We start from the raw sequence: 20,323 nt of genomic DNA, 5'->3' as shown, positions 1-20,323 counted from the left end.
ATCTTTCCCTCAATCCCGATTTATAAGGTGTTAAATATTTGTTAAATTAAGTTAAAATTTAAAAATTTTAAGTTAAAATACAGTTAAGTTAAAATTTTTCATTTGTCGGAATCCAGACACGTAGGCTATAGACCCATTCTTCTAAGCCGTAGAAGTAAAAAATGGTAGATGTAGTAGTTTGGAAATATCATCCTAGGGTATATTTTTGGCCCATTCCTAAAGGTTTGATTCACTTAACCCTGAGAGTTTTACTTGACTACTTTTCATGATAGCAAGAAGCCCCTAAACTAGGATTTAGCCTACTATCTTGGGATTTTGGGAAAAGAAAGTGCACGCCAAAAGAACTTATCCCCCCCAGTGCACGGCAGGGGCGGATCCAGGATTTTTTTTAGGGGAGGCAAAATAGGTTTATCTGATAAACTTGCGTTAGGAGCAAGTTAATTTAACGCAAACTTGCGTTAATCGAGTAAATTACATTACTTTAGAGTACGTCAGGGGGGAGCGGCCCCCTCGCCCCTCCTCTGGATCCGCCACTGGCGCACGTACGCGTCTCTGATAATGTAGCAATTCAGTGTGCAGACTTGAAATTCAGCTGGGAAAAAAAAAGTTGGATTTACTTACGACAAACTTTGGTTCTAAAGTTGTTTTCGAAATTACATAAAGATTAAAATAAATGCAATATCCCTTCCCTCGCTCATTTTATTTATAAACTATTTAATTGAAAAATGCCCGTAGGCCTAATTCATTGTCTCGACAACGCTTAGAATGAATAAAATGTTCTATGTATAAAAATCTCGTAGTTTTTTTTCTACTGCTCTAATTCAGAAACCTCTTTATTTTTGGAAATTAATCTTTTCCATTCTTTTTTAATTCATTATTTTTAACTCAGAAAGAAAAGTCTGAATTTTTCAAAGCGCGGCAAGTGACAGGAAATGCCTACACCCAGGGGTGCCAATGGGGGGGGGGCAACCTTCCCTGAATTTCGAAAAATGCCTTTCGATTTGCCTGTCGATTTTGAAAAATATTTTTCTTATCTTCATTAAAAAATTGAAAGAATCCTTGCCCCCTACATTCTATCAAATTGGCTCCACTTTTTCTAGGATATATTCTTGAATGTCACTTCTGCTCCTATTTTGCTCTGTGTTTAAATACAATTAAAAGATTCTGAAGGATTTCACCCCTCGGAGCGGGTGAAAATTTCAATTCCCCAAACCCAATTTACCTCCCTTACATATCAAAACTCCGCAATTTGAATCACAAATTTACGGAGAGATCATAAAAATTTCAAGATTTTTAGGGGACATCTGAAGCGAACTCATTACGTAAACATATAGAAAAAGCCTAGGTCTGGATAATGACGAACCAGAATGAAAGCTGTAGCGAAGAACGAAGCTAAATGGCAGTGTATAATTTTAAATATAAAGTAGGAAAGGGGTTAAACCACAAAAATCGTTTTTAAGGCAAGCTCTAAATTATATTTATAATAGCCTGTTGATACAATAGGACTATTAACAAATTTTGTTGATGATAGGCTGGATGACTTCATTAAAAAAAAAATAGATCTTATTTACAAACCTGTCAATGAGTTCACTTTATTAACATGTATTCCGTTAAAAAATAACTTCGATAAACAAAACAAACTAAAACAAAGAAATGTAACACTAACCGCCTCAAAACTAACCTAACTGGCGGTCGCGCGACAACTAAAAAGTGATACAACGATTCTATTGGTCGCGCCAAGTGCGCCGCCGCGCCTGCGCACGCGCTAAGGCAAAAGAGGCGGCAGTCACTCGGGATGACCTGATGAGGGATGGGCGAGGGATGAGGTGAGGTGCGAGAAATATTACGACATAACAGAATCCTTCCGGGATTAAATTTAAACGTCTTTTTTTTCAGAAGTGAGAACTTACTAGATGATTGCTGATTATAAGTGTTGAATGTATTTTAAGGAAACAAGCAAATGCAGCAAAAAGTCTGGAAGGGGGGAGGGGAGGATGGGTTGCGTGTTCCGTTTTCAAAGAATATAAAAATACCATACACTGCAATAGGTGCAATAAAGCGAGAAAAGAGAGATGGTAGTGACCTAGAATTAACTAATAGGGCTGAGTGAGGATTAATGTAAAAAACCTATGCCAGGGGTGAGAGAAATAACTTGTTATTTCAAAGATTTTCCAAAAGTTCCATTTCATTTTTTCCATCCTGTTAAATAGTTTTGCTCCCAACCCTAAAAACATTCTTGTGTATGATCTTGGTTGAAGCAAGAAGAGGTAAGAAACCGTTGAAGTATGAAAAAAATCTTTTATTTATTCATCGTAATTATAAAAAAAGGAATATTGCTTTGCAACTGCTTATGTAGATACCATAGTGTGGCTTTAATTGTTGGCTTGGTGGATGTAAAAGAAATTATGAATTTGCGAAAAGTATACTTATATATTAGTAAGAATGGGGGGGGATCGATCCTGTAGATAAATTTTAGGCAAGAATGTTCAAGTATGGATAATTGATTAAAATTGTCTTATTTCAGAAGTATATATATATATATATATATATATATATATATATATATATATATATATATATATATATATATATATATATATATATATATATATATATATATATATATATATATATATATATATATATATATATATATATATATATATATATATATATATATATATATATATATATATATATATATATATATATATATATATATATATATATATATATATATATATATATATATATATATATATATATATATATATATATATATATATATATATATATATATATATTTAGGGTAGATGAATACAAATATATATTTTTAAGGAAAGGAGCCTATCTACTTAATATTTTGGTCGGTAGCGTCAGTAGGAAGCTATCTATAACTCCCACGAGTACACCATATATGGGCATAGAGTCCCTAGAGAGAACACCTGTGCTGTCAGTCCGACGGGGAACCATATATTGGCGTGGAATCCCCAGGGAGAACACGTTTCCGAGAAATTGATTGCGTAACCTAACCTAACCTCATTAGCTTGTGACGGGGCACCATATATGGGCATAGAGCCCCTAGGGAGAACACCTGTGCTTTCAGTCGAAGGGGATGTAAATTTATAAGAAAATGATTTTCTGGATCTCGTCCAGGAGAAATGTCTCCGTGCGAATTTTATTTACGTCTTCGGTTTTTGTCCTAAAGAATTAATTTCTGGTGCAGTTTATTAATCTCTGATGGATGATGTCAAAGTTGAATGATATGTTTGTGTTCATCCAGGAAAATGGTCTCTGGGCGAATGTTTTGATCTTAGAGATGAAGAGATTAATGCGGGAAAGGGTTTCCAAGGAATTTCAAATGTGACAGCGCAGGGATGTCAAAACAAAAGGAAAACGCAGAAATTACGTTTAGAGATTATTTGGGCGAAACTATTTTGAGACATTTTAGAAGATGATTTGAGCGAAACCGTTTGAGGTATTTTAGAAGATGGTTTTAGAAGATGATTTAGAAGAGGATTTGAGGGTGAAACTCTGTGGTCGTTATAATACACAAGTTCTATTTGAACAGTGATGTCAAGGTTGATTGATTTGTTGGTGTTCATCCAGGAGAATTGACTCCGGGCGAATGTTTTGATCTTAGAGATGAACAAATTAACGCGGGAAAGGGTTTCCTAGGAATTTCAAATGTGACAGCGCAGGGATGTAAAAACAAAAGGAACACGCTGAAATTACGTTTAGAGATTATTTGGGTGAAACCGTTTTGAGACATTTTAGAAAATTATTTAAGCGAAACCGTTTGAGGCATTTTAGAAGATGATTTTAGAAGATGATTTAGAAGAGGATTTGAGGGTGAAACTCTGTGGTCGTTATAATACACAAGTTCTATTTGAACAGTGTTGTGAAGTCCTCTACTCCAGCCCCAAAGGGCTCCGATCCCCCTACCCCAACCCCAAAAGAAGCCCCCGGCCCCCAAAGGCCCCCCGGGCTCCCAAAGGACCACCCCCCCCCCCCAAGGGCCTCCCGGACCCCCAAAGGCCCCCCGGGCCCCCAAAGAGCCCCCTACCCATTATTTTAATACTTTTTTGTGCACTTGAGACACAGAAGGGTCCCCACATTTCAAAAGGCTTTATTATATCTTTTCAGAACAAGTTTCTTTCTTTATGTCATTCCTAAACCCATTTTACAAGTTGAAGTACCCATCCTTTTCACCCACAGCTTTACTTTACAGCCTTTTGAATGCCCCGATACCAAGCAGTACTTTTCTAAAGGCATTTAAGAACAAGTCCTTTTCTTAATGTCCCTCCTAAACCCATTTTACAAGTTGAAGTACCTATCTTTTTCTCCATAACTTTAATTTACTACTTTTTGCACTACCCAACATCAAGCAATACTTTTAAAAGGCCTTTCAGAACAAGTTCCTTTCTTAATGTCCTTACTAAACCAATTTTACAAGTTGAAGTACTTATGTTTTTCACCACAACTTTACTTTACGACTTTTTGCATAAACAAACATCAAGCAATACTTTTCAAAAGGCATTTCAGAGCAAGTTCTTTGCGTAATGTCCTTCCTAAACCCATTTTACAAGTTGAAGCACTCATCTTTTCCCCCAAAACTTTACTATAAGGCTTTTCGAATATCTCAACACCAGGCAATACTTTTAAAAAGGCATTTCAGAGCAAGGTCTTTTCTTAATAACCCTCCTAAACCCATTTTACAACTTGAAGTACCCATCCCTTTCACCCAAAACTTTACTTTACAGCTTTTAGGATACCTCAACACCAAGCAATACTTTTTTTTACATCAGAATGTCATGAAACACTTAAAACAAAAAAAATTCATATTTAATATTTTCCAACTTCAAAATAGGAATTATATAGATATGTGTGTCGCAACTTTTACTATTAGAAAAATAATGTTTGTAGTGACCATTTTTTTTTAACTTTTTTTTCTAACTTTTTTAACTTTTTTTTCAACTTTTTTTTTACATCTCTTAGAATGTCATCAAACACACTTAAAACATAAGAAATTCACATTTAATATTTTCTAACTTCAAAATGGGCACACACAAAAAAACTTACACACACACCCACACAAACTTACACACACACACACACACACAAAAACTTACACACACACAAAAACTTACACACACACACAAACTTACACACACACAAAAACTTACACACACACACACACAAAACTTACACACACACAAAACTTACAAACACATAAAAACTTACACACACACACAAAAACTTACACAAACACACACAAAACTTACACACACACAAAAACTTGCACACACACACACACAGAATATTACACACACACACACAAACTTACACACACAAAAACTTACACACACACAAAAACTTACACACACGCAAAAACATACACACACATAAAAACTTACAAACAAAAAAAAACTTACACACAAAAATAAACTTACACACACACACAAAATTATACACAAACATAAAAAATAAAAAAAACAAAAAAAATTACACACACACAAAATATTACACACACAACAAAAACTTACACAAACAAAAAAACTTAATCACACCAAAAAAATTACAAACACACACAAACTTGCACACACAAAAAAAAACTTACACACACACAACAACTTACACACACACACAAAACTTACACACATACAAAATCTTACAGACACACAAAAACTTACACAAACACATAAACTTACACACACATAAAAACTAACTTACACACACACAAAAACTTACACACACACAAAAACTTACACACACACAAAAAATTACACAAAAACTTACACACACACAAAAAAACTAACACACTCACAAAAACTTACACACACACACAAACTTACACACACACAAAAAATAACACAGACACAAACAAAATAACACACACAAAAAAAATTACACACACACAAAAACTTACACACACAAAAAAACAAACAAACACAAACAAACTTACACACACAAAAAAACTAACACACACACAAAAACTTACACACACACAAACACTTACACACACACAAAAAATTACACACGCACAAAAAAACTTACACACACACAAAAAAATACACACAAACAAAAAATTAAAAACACACAAAAAATTACACACACACACACACAAAAACAAAAACAAAAACCCACACATACACACACAAAATAACTAACACAAACACAAACTTACACACACACTCAAAAACTGACATACACACAAAAACTTACCCACGCACACAAAACTTACACACACACACATAAACTTACACAAACACACAAAATAACACAAACAAACAAACTTACAAAAAAACAAAAAAATACACACATACAAAAAAAAACTTACAAACAAACAAAAACAAAGGCACACATAAGAAAATACACACGCATAAACATATAAAAACACAAAAAAACTTACACACACACAAAAAAACTTGAACAGACATAAAAACTGACACACACATAAAAACTTACACACACACAAAAAACTTTCAAATACACAAAACTTACACACACAAAAAAAACTTACACACACACAAAAACATACACACACACAAAAACATACACACACACACAAAAACTTACACACACAAAAAAACATACACACACACACAAAAACTAACACAAACACACAAACATACACACACACACAAAACGTACACACACACACACAAAAAACTTAAACACACACAAACATACTTACACCTACAAAAAAAATTATACAAACAAAAAAACTTACACACACACACAAAAACTTACACGCACACAAAAACTTACAAAAACACAAAAACTTACACACACACACACACAAACTTACACACACACACAAAAAAAACTTACACGCACACAAAAACTTACACACACAAGAAAAAACTTACACACAAACATAAACTTACACACACAAAAAACTTACACACACAAAAAAACTTACACACACACACACACAAAAACTTACACACACACAAAAAATTACACACACACACAAAAAATAACAAACAACACAAAAACATACACAAACAAAGAAACTTACGCACACAAAAAAAACCTTACACACACACAAAAAATTACACACACACAAAATCTTACACACACACAAGAAAATACACACACACAAAAAAACTTACACACACACAAATTCATACACACACACAAAAACATACACACACAAAAAAAACTTACAAACACACAAAAAATAAAAAACAAAAAGAAAATTACAAAAAGACATAAAAACTTACACACACACAAAAACTTACACACACAAAAAAAAACTTACTCACACACAAAAACTAACACACACACAAAGAAACTTACACACACACAAAAAAAAACTTACACACACAAAAACTTACATACAAACACAGAAACTTACACACACACAAAAACTTACACACACACTCACACACAAAAACTTACTCACACGCACAAAAACTAAGAAACACAAAAAAACATAGATACACAAACAGACTTACGCAAACACACAAAAAATTACACACACACAAAAACTTACACACACACACAAACTTAGAAACACAAACAAAATTACACACAAATAATCACTTACACACACACAAAAAAAAACATACACACACACAAAAACTTACACACACACAAAAAAAACTTACACACACACAAAAAACTAAAACACACAAACAAAATTACACACACAAAAAAACATACACACACACAAAAACTTACAGACACAAAAAAAACTTAGAAACACACAAAAAATTACACAAACACAAAAACTTACACACACAAAAAAAATTACACACAAAAAAAATAAAACACACACACAACAATAAAGAAAAAAAAAAATTTACAACCCCACAAAAAACTTAAACACAAACAAAAAAAACTTACACACACACACAAACTTACAAACACACACAAAAAACTAAGACACACACAAAAAAATAAACACACACAAAAACTTACACACACACAAAAAACTAACACACACACAAACAAACTTACACACACACAAAGAAACATACACACACACAAAAACTTACACACACACAAAAACAATAACAAAAAAACAAAAAATAATACACACACACAAAAACTTACACACACACAAAATATTACACACACACAAAAAAACTAAAACACACATAAAAACTTACACACACACAAAAAACTAACACACAAACAAAAAATTACACACACACAAAAACTTAAACACACACAAAAAATAACACTCACACAAAAAATTACACGCACACACACAAAAACTAACACGCACACACACACAAAAACTTACACACACACAAAAACTTACACACACACAAAAAAACTAACACTCACACAAAAAAATACACACACATAAAAACTAAAACACACATAGAAATTTACAAACACATAAAAACTTACACACACACAAAAACCAACACACACACAAAAACATACACAAACGCAAAAACTCACACACACACAAAAAAACTTGCAAACACACAAAACTTACACACAAAAACAAAAACATACACACACACAAAAACTTACACACACACACAAAAACTTACACACACACAAAAACCATATCTCACACAAAATATTACACTCAAACTATTTCATACACACACAAAAAAACTTACACACACACAAAAACTTACACACACAAAAAAAATTACACACACACAAACACTTACACACACACACAAAAACTTACACACACACAAAAACATACACACACACAAAAACATACACACACACACAAAAACATACACACAAAAAAAAACATACACACACACACAAAAACATACACGCACACAAAAAATTAAACCCATAGAAAAACTTACACACACAAAAAAACTTACACACACAAACAAAAACTTACACACACACAAAAACTTACACACACACAAAAACTTACACACACACAAACAAAAAAAATGACACAAAAACAAATAATTAAACACAAACAAAAAATCACAAAAACTAACAAAAAGACTAACACAAACATACATACACACACAAAAAAAACTTACACACACACAAAAAATAACGAACTAACAAAAACATACACACACACAAACACATACACACACACAAAAAACTTACACACACACAAAAACTTACACACACACAAAAACATAACAAACAACACTAAAAATTAAACACACACAAAAAACTTACAAACACACAAAATCATACACACACACAAAAAATCTTACACACACACACAAAATAACAAACACACAGAAAACTAACACACCCACACAAAAAATTACACACACACAAAAACTTACACACACACAAAAACTTAGACACACAAAAAAACTTACACACACAAAAAAAATTACACACACACAAAAAAATAAACACACACAAAAACATACACACAAAGAAACTTACACACAAACAAAAAATTACACACACAAAAACTTACACACACAAAAAACTTACACACACATAAGAACAAAAAAACACAAAACAAAAAATTACACACACACACAAAACCTAACAAACACACACAAACATACACACACACAAAAACTTACACACACACAAAAACTAACAAACACAAACAAAAACTTATACACACCCACAAAAAAATACACACACACAAAAACTTACACACACAAACACAAATACACACACAAAAACTAACAAGCAAACATAAAATTACACACTCAAACACAAACACTAAGATACACACAAAAACATACACACACACACAAAATTACACACACACACAAAACTTCACACACACACAAAAACTTACACACACACAAAAACTTACACACACAACAAAAACTTACACACACACATAAAAACTTACACACACACACAAAAACTTACACACACACAAAAACTTATAAACACACAAAAACTTACACACACAAAAAAAAACTTACACACACACACAAAAACTTACACACACACATAAACTTACACACACACACAAAACTTACACAGTCACACAAAAAAACTTACACACACACACAAAAACAAAACTTACACACACACAGAAACTTACAAACATAAACTTACACACACACAAAAACTAAAACACACAAAAAAATTTATACACACACAAAAACTCATACACACACAAAAACTTACACACACACACAAAAACTTACACACACACAAAAAAATATACACAAACACAAAAACATACACACACACAAAAACTTAAATACACATAAAAACTTACACACACATAAAAACTTACACACACAAACAAAAACTTATACACACACAAAAAATTACAAACACACAAAAAACTTACACACACACAAAAACTTACACACACACACACACACAAAAATTGCAAAAGAATACAAACTTACACACACACAAAAAATAAACCAGACACAAAAAAAAAGAAGAACACACAGAAACTAACACACATAAAAAAACTTACACACACACAAACCAATACACGAAAAAATAAAAACTTACACACACACAAAAACATACACACACACAAAAACATACACACACACAAAAACATACACACACACACACAAAAACAAAACAGCAAATACACAATTACACACACACAACAACTTACACACACACAAAAAACGTACACACAAACAAAAATTTACACACACACAAAAAAACTTACACACACACAAAAACTTACACACACACAAAAACGTAAACAAAAATACGAAAATACACACACAAAAAAACATACACACACACAAGAAATTACACACACACAAAAAACTAACACACAAAAAAGAAATTGCAAACAAACAAAAAATTACACACACACAAAAACTTACACACACAAAAACTTACACACACACAAAAAACAAACACAAAAAAAAAAACTAAAAAACACAAAAAAACTTACACAAACACACACAAAAACTTACACACACACAAAAACTTACACACACACAAAAAACTTACACACACACAAAAACTTACACAAACACACACACACAAAAACTTAAACACACACAAAAACTTACACACACACAAAAACTTACACACACACACAAAAACTTACACACACGCAAAAAAACATACACACACACAAAAAACTTACACACACACAAACACACTTACACACACCCACACAAATTTACACACACACAAAAAACTTAAACAAACACAAAAACCTTACACACACAAAAAAACATACACACACACAAAAACTTACACACACACACAAAAACATAAAAACGCACAAACAAAAATACACACACACAAAAACATACACACACACAAACAAATACACACACACAAAAAAAATACACACACACACACAAAATCTTAAACACACACCCACAGACACTTACACACACACACAAAAACTTACACACACACAAAAAAACTTACACACACACAAAAACATACACACACACAACTATTTACACACACACACAAAATAATACACACACACAAAAAACTTACACACACACACAAAATCATACACACACACAAACACATACACACACACAAACATAAACACACAATCACAAACTTACACACACATAAAAAAATACACACACACACAAAAAACATACACAAAAAAAAAAACATACACACACACACACACACACACAAAATATTACACACACACAAAAACATACACACACACAAAAAACTTACACACACAAAAAAAAATTACACACACAAAAAAACTTACACACACACAAAAACTCAACAACAAACATAAAAAAATAAAAACCCACACAAAAACTTACACACACACACAAAAAAACTTACATACAAAAAAAAAAATACACACACACAAAAAAATGCACACCCAAATAAACAAACACACACACACAAAGTTACACACACACACACAAAAACGTACACACACACAAAAGCGAAAACACACATAAAAAATTAAACACACACACAAAAACTAGCACACACACACAAAAAATTACACACACACAAAAAATTACACACACAAAAAACAACACACACACAAAAACTTACACACACACAAAAACTTAAACACACACAAAAAATTACATACAAAATCAAAAATAAAAACACAAACAAAAAATTACACACACACACAAAAAATAACTAGAAAACAAATTAATACACACACAAAAATACTTACAACCAATCAAAAACATACACACACACACAAAAACATACACACACATAAAAGCCCACAAGACCACAATAACTTACACACACACACAAACTCACCCACATACAAAAACTTACACACACACAAAAACTTACACACACACAAAAAATTACACACACACAAAAATAATAACACAAAAACAAAAACTTACACACACACACAGAAACTTACACACACTCAAACAAAAAAATAAACAAAAAAATTTACACACAAACACACACAAAAACATAAACACACACTCAAACATACACACACACAAAATTTCACACACACAAAAAATCTTACACACACAAAAAAAACTTACACACACAAAAACTTACACACACACACAAAACTAAGACAAACGTAAAAACGTAAACACAGAAAAAAACTTACACACACACACAAAACTTACACACACACAAAAACTAACACAAACACAAAAAAACTAGCACACACACAAAAAATTACATACACACACAAAAAATTAAACACACAAAATAACTTACACACACACAAAAACTTACACACACACAAAAACATACACACACACAAACAATTAACACACACACACACAAGCCCAAACACACACACACACACACAAAGATATACACACACATAAAGACATACACACACACAACAACATACACACACACAACAACAAGCACACACGCAAAAATTAACACACACACAAAAAAATTTATACACACACACAAACTAAAACCCACAAAAACACTCTTAAACACACAAGAATACTTACACACACACACAAAAACTTACACACACACACAAAAACTTACACACACACAAAAACATACACACACACACAAAAACATACACACACAAAAAAAACTAGAAAAACCAAAAAAACTTACAAACCAAAAATAACTTAAACACACACACAAAAACTTGCACAAAAACACAAAACATATAGAAAAACACAAACACTTAAGAAAACAAAAAAAATTACACACACACAAAAAAACTTACACACACACACAAAAACTTACATACAAACAAAAAAAAACTTACATACACACACAAAAACTTACACACACACAAAAAACTTACACACACAAAAAAAATTACACACACACACAAACAAACTTACACACACAAACAAAAACTTAAACACAAAAAAATAAACTTACACACACACAAAAACTTACACTCACACAAAAATATACACACACACACAAACTTACACACATAAAAATATACACACACACACAAAAACATACACACACACAAAAACATACACACACACAAAAACTTACACACACACACAAAAAATTACACACACATAAAAACATACACACACAAAAAAAAACTTACACACACACATAAACTTACACACACACACAAAACATTACATACACACAAAAACTTATACACACACAAAAACTTACACACACATAAAAACTTACACACAAACAAAAATTTCAAATCGCTCAAAATCATACACACACACAAAACATACACCCCATCAAAATATTACACACACACAAAAACTTACACACACACAAAAACATACACACACACACAAAAACTTACACACACACAAACACTTACAAAAAAATAAAAAATAACAAACACAAACAAACTGACCCACACAAAAAGAAACTAACAAACACACAAAAAATTACACACACACAAAAAAGATTAAACACACACAAAAACTTACACACACACACAAAAACTTACACACACACAAAAACTTACACACACACATAAACTTACACACACACACACAAAATCTTACACCCACTAACACAAAATTACACACACACATAAACTAAAACACACAAAAAAACTAACACACACACAAAAAACTGAAACACACACAAAAAACTTACACACACACACAATAAAACTTACACACACACAAAAAATTACAAACACACAAAAAAACTTACACACACACAAAAACTTACACACACAAAAAAACATACACCAACACACAAACTTACACACACACAAAAAAACTTACACACACACAAAAAACTTACTTACACACACAAAACTTACACACACACAAAATCTTACACACACACAAAAACTTACACACACACAAAAACTTACACACACACAACATCATACACACACACAAAAACTTACACACACACAAAATCTTACACACACACAAGAACTTACACACACACACAAAATTACACACACACAAAACATACACACACACAAACGCATACACACACACAAAACCATACAAGCACACAAAAAAACATACACACACATAAAACCATACACAAAAAAAGCAAATAGCACACAAAAAAAAACTTACACAAACACAAAAACTTACACACACAAAAACTCACACACACACACACACAAAAACTGACACACACACAAAAAAACAAACACACACAAAAACAACTTACACACACACATAAACTTACACACAAACAAAAAATTACACACAAACACAAAAGCTAAAACACACAAAAAAACTTAGACACACACACAAAAAACTTAGAAACACACAAAAACTTACACACACAAAAGGTTACACACACACACACAAAAGAACTTACACACACACAAAAACTTACACACACATAAAAACTTACACACAAACACAAATATAAACACACAAACAAAATTACACACACACACAAAACATACACACACACAAAAACTTACACACACACAAAAACTAACACACACAAAAAAAAACACAAACACAAAAAAAATAAAACAAACAAAAAAAATTAAAAAAAAAAAAAAACTTACACACACACACAAAAACTTACACACACACAAAAACTTACACACACACACAAAACTTACACACACACAAAAACTTACACACACACAAAAACTTACACACACACAACACACACACACACAAAAACTTACACACAAACAAAAACTTACACACACATAAAAACTTACACACACACACAAACTTACACACACACAAAAACTTACACACACAAACAAAATTACCCACACAAAGACTACAAACAAACAAACTAATACACACAAAAAAACTTACACACACACAAAAACGTACACACACACAAAACATATAACGAACAAATACAATAATACACACACACAAAAATTTACACACACACAAAAAAATACACACACACACAAAAAACTAACACACACTCATAAACTTACGCATACACACAAAAACTTACACACACACAAAAACTACACACACACACAAAACTTACACAAACAAAAAAAAATTACACACACACAAAAATTTACACACACACAAAAAACTTACACACACACAAAAACTTACACACAAAAAAAAACATACACACACACACAAAGACAGACACACACACAAAAGACTTACACACACACACACAAAAACTTACACACACACAAAAAATTACACACACTCAAAAACTTACACACACACAAAAAACGTAAACACACATAAAAACAAAAACACCCACACAAACTTACACACACACAAAAACTTAACAACACACAGAAACTTACACACAAGAAAAAACTAACACACACACAAAAACTTAAACACACACACACAAACTAACACACACACAAAAACTTACACACACACAAAAACTTACACACACAAGCACACACACATAAGACACACACACAAAAACGTACACACACACAAAACTTACACACACAAAAAAAACTTACACACACACAAAAACTTACACACACACAAGAATTACACACACATACAAAAACTTACACACTCACACATAAACTAACACACACACAAAAAAACTTACACACACAAATAAACTTACACACACACATAAACTTACACACACACACACACAAACTTACACACACACAAAAACTTACACACAAACATAAACTTACACACACAAACACACACACACACAAAATCTTACACACACAAAAAAAAACATACACACAAACAAAGAATTACACACACACAAAAACTTACACACACACAAAAAAACATACACACACACAAAAAACTAGCAGGAACACAAAAACTTACACACACACACAAAAACATACACACACACAAAAACATACACACACACAAAAACATACACACACACAAAAAACTTACACACACACAAAAAAATACACACACACACAAAAACTTACACACACACAAAAAAAGAAAGAAACATAAACTCCTACACAAACACAAACACTCTTACACACACACACAAAAATTTACCCCCATGCGATTAATTACACACACACAAAAACTTACACACACAAAAAAAACTTACACTCACACAAAAATTTACACATACACAAAAATTACACACACATACAAAAACTTACACACGCACACATAAACTTACACACACACAAAAAACTTACACACACAAAAAAACTTACACACACACACAAAACTTACACACACAAAAAAACTTACACACACACGACAAAACTTACACACACACAAAAACTTACACACACACTCGCAAAAAAACTTACACACACACACAAACTTACACACACACACACACAAACTTACACACACACACACACACACACAAAAACTTACACACACACACAAAAACTTACACACACACACACACACAGATACAGAAACACACATAGAGATGACGCACACATAGATACAGCACACACACAGAGACGACAAAGACAATGAGGCGACACACACACAGACACAAGACACAAACAGACGACTTCCAATGTAAAAGCGAGCTCAGAGTATGGTCACTATAGCCGCAAGCTTATATACTGTTTTCATAGATGACTGCAAACCTTCTCTTATACAAACTAATAGTGAGTGACTGGCAAAACGTTAGTTTATTTTAGGTTCACTTAGGTTAGGTTAGGTGAGAGACAGGCAAAAGCTAGGTGTATGGTTAGGTTAGGCTAGATTAAGTTAGGTTAGGTTAAGTTAACTTAGGTTAGGTTAGGTTAGGCTACGTACGCACGCGTACGTAGGCTAACCTAACTAACCTAACCTAATCTAGCCTAATAACCTAACCATACACCTAACTTTGCCTGTCTCTCACCTAACCTAACCTAAGTGAACATAAAATAACCTAACTTTTCGCCTGTCTCTCACTATGAGTGTTTGTCTTAGCAGGTGTGCTGTCATCTATGAAAACATTAAATATGCTTGTGGCTATAGCGATCATACTCTAAGCTCGCTCTTACATTAGAAGTCGTCTCTGTTTGTTTCTCGTGTCTGTGTGCGTGTTTCCACTTTGTCTGTGTCGTCTCTGTGTGTGTGTTGTCTCCATGTGTGTGAGTCATCTCTATGTGTGTTTCGTATCTGTGTGTGTGTGTGTAAGTTTTGTGTGTGTGTGTGTGTAAGTTTGTGTGTGTTTGTGTGTGTGTGTGTGTGTGTGTAAGTTTTTGTTTGTGTGTAAGTTTTGTGTGTGTGTGTGTGTAAGTTTTTGTGTGTGTGTAAGTTTTTGTGTGTGTGTGCGTGTAATTTTTTGTGTGTGTGTAAGTTTTTGTGTGTGTGTGTAAGTTTTTGTGTGTGTTTGTAATTTTTTTTGTGTGTGTAAATTTTTGTCTTTGTTTTAGTTTGTTTGTGTGTAAGTTTTTTTGTGTGTATTAGTTTTTGTGCGTGTGTAAGTTTTTGTGTGTGTGTGTAAGTTTTTATTTGTGTTTAAGTTTTTGTGTGTGTATATGTTTTTTCTTTTTTTGTTATGTTTTTGTGTGTGTGTAAGTTTTTGTGTGTGTGTGTATTTTTTTGTGTGCTTGCGTGTAAGTTTTTGTGTGTGTGTGTGTGTAAGTTTTTATTTACCTGTAAGTTTTGTGTGTGTGTGTAAGTTTTTGTGTTTATTTAAGTTTTTGTGTGTGTGTGTAAGTTTTTGTGTTTTGGTATTGTTGTTTGTTTGTGTAAATTTTTTGTTTTTTTGTTTATGTTTGTTTGTGTTTGTTATAGTTTGTTTGTTTTTTTGTTTGTTTGTTTGTGTGTGTAAGTTTTTGTGTGTGTGTAAGTTTTTGTGTGTGTGTGTGTAAGTTTTTGTGTGTTTTTTAGTTTTTTTTTGTGTATTAGTTTTGTTTGTCTTTTATTTTTTTTGTGTTTGTAAGGTTTTGTTTGTGTGTAAGTTTTTGTGTGTGTGTGTGTAAGTTTTTGTGTTTGTGTGTAAGTTTATGTGTGTGTGTAAGGTTTTTTTGTGTGTGTAAGTTATTGTGTTTGTCTAATTTTTTGTGTGTGTGTAAGTTTTTGTGTGTGTTTGTAAGTTTTTGTGTGTGTGTAAGTTTTGTGTGTGCGTTTTAGTTTGTGTGTGTGTGTGTTAGTTTTTGTGTGTGTGTAAGTTTTTGTGTGTGTGTGTAAGTTTTTGTGTGTGTGTGTAAGTTTATTTGTATGTGTAATTTTGTGTGTGTCTTTGTAAGTTTTTGTGTGTGTGTGTAAGTTTTTGTGTGTGTGTAAGTTTTTTTTTGTGTGTATGTCAGTTTTTGTATTTTTGGGTAAGTTTTTGTGTGTGGGTAAGTTTGTTTGTGTGTGTGTTTGTAAGTTTGTGTGTGTGTATAAGTTTTTTTATGTGTGTGTAATTTTTTATGTGTGTGTTAGTTTGTGTGTGTGTTCTAGTTTTTGTGTTTGTGTAATTTTGTTTTGTGTATTTGTAAGTTTTTTTGTGTGGGTGTAAGTTTTTGTGTGTGTGTGTGTGTAAGTTTTTGTTTGTGTGTTAGTTTTTATGTTTGTGTAAGTTTTTTGTGGGTGTGTAAGTTTTTGTGTGTGTGTGTAAGATTTTGTGTGTGTCGTCGGTTATGTGTGCGTACTAGTTTTTGTGTGTGTGTATGTTTTGTGTGTGTGTTTAAGTTTTTTTTGTGTGTGTAAGTTTTTGAGTGTGTGTAAGTGTTTGTGTGTGTTTGTAAGTTTTTGTTGCGTGTGTAAGTTTTTTTGTGTGTGTGTAAGTTTTGTGTGTGTGTGTGTAAGTTTTGTGTGTGTGTAAGTTTTTTGTGTGTGTGTAAGTTTTTTGTGTGTGTGTGTAAGTTTTTATGTGTGTGTTAGTGTTTGTGTGTGTGTTTGTTTTTGTGTGTGTGTGTTGTGTGTTTGTATGTGTGTGTGTGTGTAAGATTTTTTGTTTGTGTACAATTGTGTTTGTGTGTAAGTTTTTTTGTGTGTGTGTAAGTTTTTGTGTGTGTGTGAGTTTTTGTGTGTGTGTAAGTTTTTGTGTGTTTGTAAGTTTTTTTGTGTGTGTGTAAGTTTTTTTGTGTGTATATTAGTTTTTGTGTGTGTGTAAGTTTTTTTGTGTGTGTAAGTTTTTGTGTGTGTGTAAGTTTTTATATGTGTGTGAGTTTTTGTGTGTCTGTAAGTTTTTGTGTGTGTGTGTGTTTGTAAGTTTTTTTGTGTGTGTAAGTTTTCGGGTGTGTGTAAGTTTTTGTGTGTGTGTAAGTTTTGTGTGTGTGTGTAGTTTTTTGTGTGTGTAAGTTTTTGTATGTGTGTAAATTTTTGTGTTTGTGTAAGTTTTTGTGTGTGTGTAAGTTTTTTTGTGTGTGTGTAAGTTTTTGTGTGTGTGTGATATTTTTTGTTTGTTTGTAAGATTTTTGTGTGTGTTTATAGTTTTTATGTGTGTGGGAGTTTTTGTGTGTGTGTAATTTTTTTTGTGTGTGTGTAAGTTTTTTTTTGTGTGTGTGTAAGTTTTTGTGTGTGTGTAAGTTTATTTGTGTGTGTAAGTATTTTTTTGTGTGTGTAAGTTTTTGTGTGTGTGTAAGTTTTTTTTGTGTGTGTAAGTATTTTTGTGTGTGTGTAAATTTTTGTGTGTGTGTGTAAGTTTTGTTGTGTGTGTGTAAGTTTTTTTGTGTGTGTGTTAGTTTTTGTGTGTGTGTAAGTTTTTGTGTGTGTGTAAGTTTTTGTGTGTGTGTGTAAGTTTTTTTGTGTGTGTGTAAGTTTTTGTGTGTGTGTGTGTGTTGTTTGTGTGTGTGTGTTTGTGTGTGTGTTTGTTTGTTTGTGTGTGTATGTTTTTGTGTGTAAGTTTTTGTGTGTGTTTAAGTTTTTGTTTGTGTGTAAGTTTGTGTGTGTGTGTGTGTATGTTTCTGTGTGTGTGTGAGTTTTGTGTGTGTGTAAGTTTTTGTGTGTGTGTGTTTAAGTTTTTGTGTGTATGTAAGTTTTTGTGTGTGTGTGTGTGTGTGTGTGTAAGTTTTTGTGTGTGTGTAAGTTTTTGTGTGTGTGTTAGTTTTTGTGTGTGTGTAAGTTTTTGTGTGTGTGTGTAAGTTTTTGTGTGTGTGTCTGTTTTTGTGTGTGTGTAAGTTTTTGTGTGTGTGTGTGTTTGTTGTGTGTGTGTAAGTTTTTGTGTGTGTGTAAGTTTTTGTGTGTGTGTAAGTTTTTGTGTGTGT

The 20,323-nt window shown here is 32.4% G+C and overlaps 1 protein-coding gene across 2 annotated transcripts in view; it reads right to left on the bottom strand.

Moving 5' to 3' along the window:
* LOC148952379 (zinc finger homeobox protein 4-like) overlaps positions 1 to 1,680 on the bottom strand; it is a 100,648-nt gene extending 98,968 nt beyond the window's left edge. For both annotated transcript variants that reach the window (XM_089089835.1, XM_089089836.1), the window contains exon 1: positions 1,576 to 1,680. The gene's annotated coding sequence lies outside the window, so the exon portion shown is untranslated. The remainder of the gene's footprint in view (positions 1 to 1,575) is intronic.
* Positions 1,681 to 20,323: the final 18,643 nt, after the last annotated feature.

This window comes from Artemia sp. Qi Xiang Cuo, chromosome 5 (assembly GCF_049724085.1).
Source record: "Artemia sp. Qi Xiang Cuo chromosome 5, ASM4972408v1, whole genome shotgun sequence".
NCBI classification, from domain to species: Eukaryota; Metazoa; Arthropoda; class Branchiopoda; order Anostraca; family Artemiidae; genus Artemia; species Artemia sp. Qi Xiang Cuo.
This window is presented reverse-complemented; position numbering and strand designations above follow the sequence as displayed.